This window comes from Spermophilus citellus (assembly GCF_964194105.1).
Source record: "Spermophilus citellus genome assembly, chromosome: 18".
Taxonomy (NCBI): domain Eukaryota; kingdom Metazoa; phylum Chordata; class Mammalia; order Rodentia; family Sciuridae; genus Spermophilus; species Spermophilus citellus.
The window spans coordinates 19,074,702-19,084,637 of NC_138200.1; positions in this window are offsets into that span (position 1 = coordinate 19,074,702).

The following is a 9,936-nucleotide window of genomic DNA, read 5'->3' on the forward strand; positions in this document are numbered from 1 at the left end:
CTGAAAACATATTGCACATCTTGTGGAATACATCTACTTTGATTACTGCGGTCCAGGAAACAAAATTGGATGTGAGTCCAATCAGAACTTGCTTTATCATTAAGATTTAACTAGCACTTAAGCCATTGAAGTTTATAGTGCAAAAAGCAGACTCAAACCTGTGCCCACTTTGACATTCCTCTGTACATCACAGGTCAGGCAAGTCGTCTGCCAGGTATAAAACCATGTGTGGCACACAGAACCCAGAGCAGGACCTCGGGTTTCCAGATGTTTCAGGTTGGTTTCCAGTGTGATTTTGTGTTTTGTTATTGTTGTTTGCAGACTGTTTAAAAATTAGGACCTTAATGAGGCAGGTAAAATGAATCCCAAGTGAGATCATAGTCTGTCTAACCTAATCTCAGGAAGGCTGTGACCAGACCAATGGAGTAATAGGCAGAGGGACCCGGCAGCTGGGTCTTGCAAGGAGGGAAGAGCTGGGGTACTAGGCAAGGCTGTCTTCTCTCTACTCCCCTCAGGCTTCCTGGGGTGAAAGCCAGACCCTCCTGGGTCTGTGCCCATGACTCAGAGATGGCCCATGTCCAGGTTAGAATTGAGCCAGGCCAGCCCAGAGCTCAGAATCTGATGTTCACTTGGCCTCTCGGGAATCCCCCTCACCCTTCCCACCTGGTTGAGCCCTCAAAGAGGGAATGTAAGACACTAGTGCCTCCCCAAACCAGATTTCCTCTGCCTGTCATTGAAGAGAATAATGCAAGACCCCCCAGGACTCTCTGGGCTCTGCCCAGTTGCAGACACCATGCTCAGGCACAGGCTTTATCGTTTCTAATGGATCGGAAGGCAGGGGCCATCTCCAGGTGCTGCAGGCCACCCCTCCCTCCTTTCCTCTGCCTGCAGCCCAGGCATGCTGCTCAGAACCAAACTAACTTTGCCCTCCCTGGGAACCAGCTCAGAGTAAGAACCATGAGACCAGCCTGAGACCTCCTGCCCAGGAATCTTAGTGCTTTGGTGGTTTGTGGATGGGCCTCTGAGGAGCCACAAATATCCCCACCCCCAATTGCTCTGAGCTTAAGCCACTTTACAAGATATATTTCAGCATTTTTTTTTTTACCTAATCCTCAAAAGGGTCTATGTGAATTTAGAAGCAAATAGCAAAAGCTGTATCAGAGTAGCTTCCCTGATGAGCACTTGATTCTCTCCTACAACAGCAAGTGGGTGGAGGGAGCCTGGAATTGACTGGGTGGCTCTGCAGTGTTATCAAGGACCTGGGTCTCTCCACTTGCCATCTCCAGCACATTGGGCTATCCTCATGTCAGCTCTTCCCTGGTCTCCAGATTAATGGAACTCAAAGCTTCAGACCTTCCTAAACACCGGTGGAAAACAAGGAAGTCACCCCAACGGCTCCCACAACCCTCCTGAGTGCCTCCTATTAGCCCAAACCGAGTCAACCTGCCACCTAGCAATCCTACCGCTAGGAAAGGGATTGGCTTCAGCCAATCAGGTTCCCTGTGGTTAGGGGTGGGGTGGGGAGTCTGGGGTTACTGCCCCACACCTTGGAAGAGAAATGGATACCGAGCCAAGTGGAGCTCTGCTTCAGAGAGGCAGATTTTTGTGTTCAAGACGCACCCCAAAATTTTATAAGCTGTTGACCCTGAGCTAGAAGGAAAGAAGAACAGTGGAGAGAGGCCCCCCAAACTCTTAACAGGTACCTCCAGGAAAATTTAAGGTAGCTATGTCCTCAACTGTCTTTCACCCAAACCCTCAGGAGATGCAAGGCCCAAATATGGGGGTGGTCTGGCAGAGGGTGGCTACTTCCAGGAAGCCAAGCCAGGCCACTGCCCCCAGGCCCTCCACCTGGGTTCCTCCTCAGGGTTCATTCCACTCTCCTGAGCTGCTTCAGCACAGAACTGAGATCCTCCAGCAGCCCCTTGGGGCATGGGGGAATGAGGCTGTTCCTTGTCAACAGCAACTACGGGGAAACAGGGAAATGGTGGCCACGCAGGCAGTGCCTGACATTGGGAAGAAGCCCCAGAGCAGCCCAGGGACAGTAGCATTTACTGAGATTGCTGGTCAGATGAGGCTGTTGCAGTGGAGAGAGGCCAGTGAGGCCCTCTTTGGGCTCCTCAAGTTTTCTCAGTCAATATAGGCCCTGTCCAGACTCCTGCGGGAGCAGCCTTAAACACTTGAGTCTTGCCTCTAAATATCGCGAGGCTACCACTGTGGCTCTAAGTGACCACCAGGGCTCACAGGTCACAGGGCTCAGCAGATTGCTTTTGCGAGAGTCCAAGAGTTTTTCTCATGAAAAGAGTTTATACAGTAAGGAAAGTAGCCTTTGATGAGTCAGCCCTGCCCCTGGGCGCCTTCCTGGGACCAAAGCCTGGCACACTGACCCTCTTTCTTGTCCCAGGCAGTTCCTTCCCCTTGGGCCCGTCCACTAGGAGACTGTCTGAAAATGGGGCATGAACTTGGGAGTGTGAGTCCAACTAGGTGGTCTTGGCCTTTCTGGCTCAGAATCTCAGTGTCCTGCTGTGTGATGTGGGAACAGTGAGAGGACCTAGCTGGTGGGAATGCCCGGGGAATTGTGTGTGGACATATGCAAGGGATGCAGCGAGGCCCAGGGTAATCGCTCAGCAAGTGTGAATTATTTTGAAAATGATGGTGGAAACTTCCTCTTTCTCTTTTTGTTGGCTAGTCTCCTCTTTCAACTGACCCTTCAAAGAGTTCTGGATAGGCCTAGGTTGTACCCTCTCCCTCCCCGGGTGCTGCTGGCCTGGAGCCCACCCACAGGAGACACACAGGGGAACTCAGGAACTGCTCCTTGACTCCAAGAGTCCGGGCTTAATACCTCGTGACTGTATAATTCAGATGAACTTGTATACCTTAAGGGGGAAGGCGTAAAATTTGCCTAACATTTAAAGATAAAATATAAGACTTTTGAAAAATGTCCTGTTTCCTTTGGGCTGTGCCCCTGGGCAAACCTGGGAAGTGTCCCCAGGCTCCTCTGCCCTCAGGGCCCCCAGAGGCAAAGGGCAATTCAGCTCAAGGGAGGAGCCCAGAGAGCCCAGAGGGTCAGCTGGGAAATTCTTTTTATTTTTCATGCCTAGAAACACTTTACGGTCTTTTAAAATATTGGAAGGAGAGGGGGAGGCTAAAGGGAGGAGGGATTTGATCCGTATACACTGTATGCATGGATTGAAATAGCAAGCGGAACACTGTTAATATGTACAATTAATGCAAGTTAATAAAAAATAAAGAATACAAGGTCATTGCAAAAAAGTAATAAACCTCAATAAAATGAAGGGAAAAATTCCTGTTTCGCCCCTCCCAAAGGGAACGGTCCCAGTGATTTGATGTAATCACCAGCCATTTTCCTATTCATGTCCACACAAGTGTGCACCCACACAATTGCAGACTCAGACAGATACACACACATGAATGCACATGCTCAAAGACACAATCACAACTATAGATAGACACAGATACACATAGTAACAGAGACAGAGGCACAGCAGATGCCCACCTGCTCACCTGCAAATGTATACACAAAAGAGTGCTACACAATACAGATTGTGTGTGTGTGTGTGTGTGTGTGTGTGTGTGTGTGTGTGACTGAGGGATTGAAGTCAGGGGTGCTCTACCCTGAGCTACTTTTTATTTTTTATTTTGAGACAGGGTCTCACTGAGTTGTTGAGGCTGACCTCAAACCTGCGATCCTCCTGCCTCAGCCTCCCAATCACTGCAGTTACAAGCATGCCCCACTGCATCCAGCCATCCACAGATAATCACAGACACACAGAAGCACAGTCCCAAAGGCACCCTGAGTGCACTCACATTCACACATTTAAAATATGAGATCAAACTATTCATACCTATCCATAGCCTCTCTTTCCCCCATTCTGCATTTCAAACTATAGAAAATAATCTAAGACATCCCGATGTAACAAACCTCACCATTTGAAAAGCCTGCTTCATCTCTCTCTTTAAAAAACAAACAAAATGATACAGAGCAGTTTAAACCCCTCTCTCCTTCCCCAGTTTAAGTTGTATCACTTCTACGCACTTTTGTCTACTTTTGGCAACGGGAATGTCATGAACAATGACAACAGCTGTGTCTGTTTGGAACTTGGACATAAATGGCACGGAAGTGTGTCTCTTCTGGAATCCTGTGATTGTCACTTGCTTTTTGCACATCACCAGGCAGGGTAGACACCCTCTTGTGTCACTCCTTTGATCCACAGGGGGGCCTCTAGCTCCTGCCCTAAGTCCCCTCCCTCAGCCAGCCCCCCCTCCCCCATCCAGTCTTCCTCCCTTCCAGACTCTCTCTGCCTCTCCTCCCCCTCCTCTTCCCTGTCCTCTCTCTCCTCCCTCCCCCCACCTCTCCTCCTCCCTCCCCTGCTTTCTCCCCTCCTCCCTCCTCTCCTGCTATCCTCCCTGGCTGCCTCCCTCCTCCTCCACCTCTAGGTGATGCAAGCCTCTGGCTGAAAAACTGGAAGGTCACTGAAGGAAGTACAAAAAGAAAACGCATCTTGATACATTTCAGAATATTATCTCCCTGCAAATTGTGACGGTTCTAATTTTACATTTAGAGCCCTTCTTAGCCTTTTAGAATTAACTTTTGCATCTAAAAAGGTCTGGATCTGAAAATGAATCTATTTTTTCAAATGGCTAGCCAGGCTTCCAGATGAAACCAACTAGTAAAAATTTTGCATGGAGGATTTTCACTGGCAGTGGGGGAAAATCGAGAGCCTTTTCTTTTTGCTTTGTTACGGAAGGAATATCAGAATACAAATAAGTTGTAAAAAATTAAAACATTGATCCTTTTAGTAATTAGAACTAATTACAAATGAATCCCACCACTCTCTGGCAATCTCATTTCCTCTTCCTAGGGAACCTCAGTTTGGTACATGTGAGAGGGTAAATTATTGATTTCCCTGCCCTGTCGTACCTAGAGACATCTCCACTCTTGCCACAGCTTGGCTTTCGGGTGGGCAGAGCGAGCTTCCCACCCTGATATTGGGCTTCACCGAAGGGAACTTAGCAGATCATGGCTCCAGCCGACTTGAGTTCGTGCCAGCACTGAGTCTGCCTGTCTTCTGCTGCCCCAGAAAACATGCCCCAGGCAGCAGCTGCAGGCCCCCCCAGGCAGAGCCTCAGAATGAGACCTGTGGGGTGGGACTAGGAGAGCCACCTGCAGGTGCAGGAGAAATAAATGCCTCTTTCTTGTATGCCACTGAAATTTTGTTTCTGTATCACAGGGCAACAGCCGAAAAAATATAAACTGTATTGTGTGTGTGTGTGTGTGTGTGTGTGTGTGTGAATACACATACATACACCAATCAGACTGGGATGTTATACATATTCTTCTATGACTTATAATTATATAACAAAGTCTATGTAACCGAGTATACTATAAATATCATAAAATTAAGTGTGAATTTATTTCATATCTCAGCCCAGCACTAACGTTTTTGGGGGTCCAGAAAAAGAGGATAAATGGAGATCCATATCTCAGAGGTCTAAATATTGAAAAAGTATAAATGGAGCTAACTCCATTATATCACAATCAGTTACCCGCCCCCCCCCCCAACCACCACCACACCTTAACAAATACACCTTCCTAATGACCTGGAAGGCCCAGTTCAGCCTGGAATTTGTGGATTCCTTCCAGTGGTGTGCTGGAATGTGGTGGCTTGGGAACAGCTGTCTCTGGCCTCCCTCTGTCCCCACACCTGGCTCCTTGCCCCACATGGAGCCTGATGTGTTCTGGTACTCACTCCAGCCTGCGCACCCAGGCTCTTTCCCCGCGGCCCACGAACCTACCCGAGGCCACCATGCTGGTGGACGCTGCCCTAAGGAAGAAGAGGCCCACGAAGGCCGTGGTAGTATGATTTGGGCAGTTAGGCAGGAAATGACAACATCCCAGGTACATGAGCACATGCAGACTTTCCTCTCACACTGAGACCGTCCCTTCTTCCTCTCATCCTCAACCTCTCCCTTTCAAGGGCCCTTTCTATTGGCCCTTATGCACCTTGAAGTTACCTCCCAGGAAAGAACACACACCTAACTCTGACCTTCCCTGGTATCCAGCCTCCTCCCTGACTCCCGCTGCACCCCCAGCTGACAGAGTGGAAACAGTGGTGTCCACTTCAGGTCTCCTATCCAGCTCCCAGGCCCTCCAGAATCCATCCCAGTCTGTCTTACCTTTGTTCCCTGCACCCGCACTCCCCCCACCCCCACACCTCTTTCTCAGGTCATTAAGGACCTTTCTATCATTCAAGTCAAAGGACATTTCTCAGCCCTCAGATGACTAGCTTCTGGGCAGCATAGAGCTCAAACGGCCACTCCCTCCTCTTGGTGCTCTTTCCTCAGGGTGTTAGTGATTAGTGCAGCCCAAGAACTCTCCTTTCTCTTCCTCAGGGGCTCTGTGGCAACATTGTTTTCCCTGCCTCCTTTGAAATTAGATGAGGCCCAGTAAATCACTTTGCCAGCAAAACAGGAGGCAGAAACCTTCCATTCTCAGGTTCCCTTCTCTTTCAGGGCTATTAAGAAGCTAGCTCAAGATGGAGCCTCCATCAACCTAGGTTCCAAAGAGACCCTGACAAGCAGACTCTCTGCTAATCTAAACTCAATGTAGAGAGTGAGGGAGAAAGAAACTTTTGTCATTTTAGGCGTTTGAAACTTTAGGGATTTTTTTTCCCCACAGCACAACCTGGCCTATACTGACTATTGCACTTGGCATCCACAGAGGACTCACAGTTTCTTTGCCTCTCAGCTAAGCCCCCTGCTTTCAATCCCCTTTGCAGTCCTTATCATTGCAGCCTGGTCATTCTCAGGCTCCCTCCCCTTCCTTTTCTTTCCCTTCTCTCCCTTTCCCTGTCTCCTCTCTTCTCCTTCCACTTTCTCCCTTCAGAATCTCATGCTCATCTCCTCCCACCTGCAGAGCCTATCGCCCATATCCTGGAATATCTGAGGCTCCCAGACTCAGCAGGTCACAGCTGAGAATCCTGATCCTGCCTGCTTCCCAACCTGGTCTCCCCCCAGTGTCCCCCTGTCACCCACCACTCAGTTGTGCCTGCTAGAAACTGAGAGTTGCCCTTCCTCCTTCCCACATCTCCCATCTCCAGTCCATCACCAAAGTCCGGCAAGTTATTCCTCTGACCGGCCCACGATTCTCCACCATCACTTTCATGCTGGTCCGGCGGTCGTCGTCCCTCTTCTGGGTACGGGAAGCAACTCTTTCTGGTCTTGCTGCTTTTCAGTCTCATCCTTACAATCTGTTTTCCCCATGACAGCCAGAGGGATCTTTTCAAAAGATTATGGAGCTGCTTGCTCTTAAAACCTTGCAAAGGCTTCTCTTGTTCCCATGATAAAAATAACATTATCCTAAGTGGGATGTGCGCACTGGCCGGCCCACCTCTCTGGTCTGCTGCCTCAATCCCTGAAGGGCTAGAAAGCTGTGCTTTTTGTATCCATATGAAAGGGAGGGCAAGGAAGGAGAGGCGGAAAGAGTTGAGGTCTTTCCCAACATCAGCAGAGGCCAACTTTGCAAGGAGTTACCCCCCATTTAGGGTGAGTGAGCAGGGTCTTGTATGCCCCCCCCCTTGATTGTTGCAAGTGTCATTGGAGATGGGGTTTGACCTTGGGCAAGGCATCTCTCTTTCCTGGGGGCTTTTTCTGAAGCAAGATGCTGGCTAAGGCTTTTTGCAGGCAATAATCCCCAAAGCTGGGGAATTTGCTCTTCCTCACTAAAGAGGGACTTGGCTGCTGTATCAGGGGTCCAGCACAGCTCACCTTTTGCATGAGTAGGATCCATTTCAGAATCAGTTGTCTTGGGAGGCTGAGGCAGGAGGATTGCAAGTTTGAGGCAAGCCTTGGCAATTTGATGAGGGTCTAAGCAACTTAGTGGGACACTGTCTCAAAATAAAATAAAATAAAATAAAAAGGGCTAGAGATGTAGCTCAGTGGTAAAAGCACCGTTGGGTTTAATCCTCAGTATAATAACAAACAAACAAACAACCCCCTACCCCCAAACAACAAAATAAAACAAAAACCAGTTATCTCTTAAGTAACCATGGAAGATTGGTGCCAGGACCCTCTGTGGATACAAAATCCACAGATGCTCAGGTTCCTCAAATAAAATGTCATAGTAATTGCATATAACCTATGCACATCCTCCTGAATACTTTACATCATCTCTAGATTACATATAATACCTGATACAATGCAAATGTTATGTATAATATATATAATTATATAATCTAATAAATCATCTGTAGATTATTTATAATAACAAATACAATACAATTGTCCTACTGTATTATTTAGGCAATAACAAGGAAGAAAATTTATATATTTTCAGGATGGACATAAATTTTTTCTCTTTTTTTTTTTTTTTTGATACTGGAACTTCAACCCAGGGGTGCTTAACAACTGAGCTACACCTCCAGCCCTTTTCATTTTTTATTTTGAGACAGCGTCTCACCAAATTGCTTAGGGCCTTGCTAAATTGTAAGACTGTCCTTGAACTTGCAGTTCTCCTGTCTCAACTTCCTGAGTTGCTGTAATTACAGGTGTGTGCCACCATGCCTGACTTCTTTTTTAAGTATTTTTGATCTGCAATTCTTTGAATCCATGGACACAAAAGTGACAGATTGCAGAGGGTTGACTGTGCAGCTCTCCTAGAATTCTGGTGTCCCTCTCTCTGGGGGAATTTGGAAGAGGAAGGTTAATAGGTTCACTACGACCCCCACTGCTGCTATTGACCTTGAGGCTGCAACTGATACTCAACTTCTTTCTCCTGTGTTATGGATTCTGGATCCCATCTACTCGTGGCTAACAGCTCTCCTGATCTCAGTGACTTACCTGGTACAGTAACCAAGTACTTATGCCCAAGAGGCCTGAGATCCTGGTCAACATGACCTTCTTAGGCCAAAGTTACTGTATTGCACTTATCTGTTCACTGTCAAAAATGGGTGGGGGACAATAGCTAAACTATGGAACCAACCTAGGTGCCCTTCAACAGATGAATGGATAAAGAAACTGTGGTATATATATACACAAGGGAATATTACTCAGCCTTAAAGAAGAATGAAATTATGGCATTGGCTGATAAATGAATGGAACTGGAGAATATTATGCTAAGCAAAATAAGCCAATCCCTAAGAACCAAAGGCCAAATGTTTTCTCTGACATGTGGATGCTAATTCACAATAAGGGATGTGGGGGAGAATAGAGGTAATTTGGACTAGTCAGAGAAGAGTGAAGAGAGGGGAGGGGGTATTGGGGTAGGAATGATAGCAGAATGAATTGGACATTATTACCTTATGTGTATATATGATTGCATGACCTGTGTGACTCTACATCACGTACAACCAGATGAATGAGAAGTTATACTCCATTTATGTATGATGTGTCAAAATGAATTCTTCTGTCATGCTAAATATAAGAAACAAAAAGTATTTTAAAAAATAGGTGAGGGAGTGCCAAGAAACACCAGAGTGTGGATTAAACAGGTGCCAAATAGATTTCTCCCTGCTTTCCTATGTAACAAAAATGCTATCTTGTCCTGCTGATGCGAGTCCATTCTTCCTGCTAAGAGGGTGACTCTTCCTACTTTCTGGATCCTTAGCAAGAGGAGCATGAAGTGCCCAGGCAGCAAGCAAAGTTTTCAGCTCAATGGGACCCTCTCTGTGTGCCTCAGCAGAGCATTCCTCACAAGGGAACCAGGAGCTCTAAGTCCTTAGAGCCCAGAGTTGTGTATGTGGGAAGCATGAATTCACAGGTAGTAGAAGTGATGGTGAACAGGAAACTCATGCTTCTATTCCTTAGTTCCCAGACCCCACTCATCCATGACATAGTGTATTAGTTTCCTAATGCTGCTGTAACAAACTGCACCAGCTTAGTGAATTAATACAACATACATCTACTGAAGTTCAGGAGATC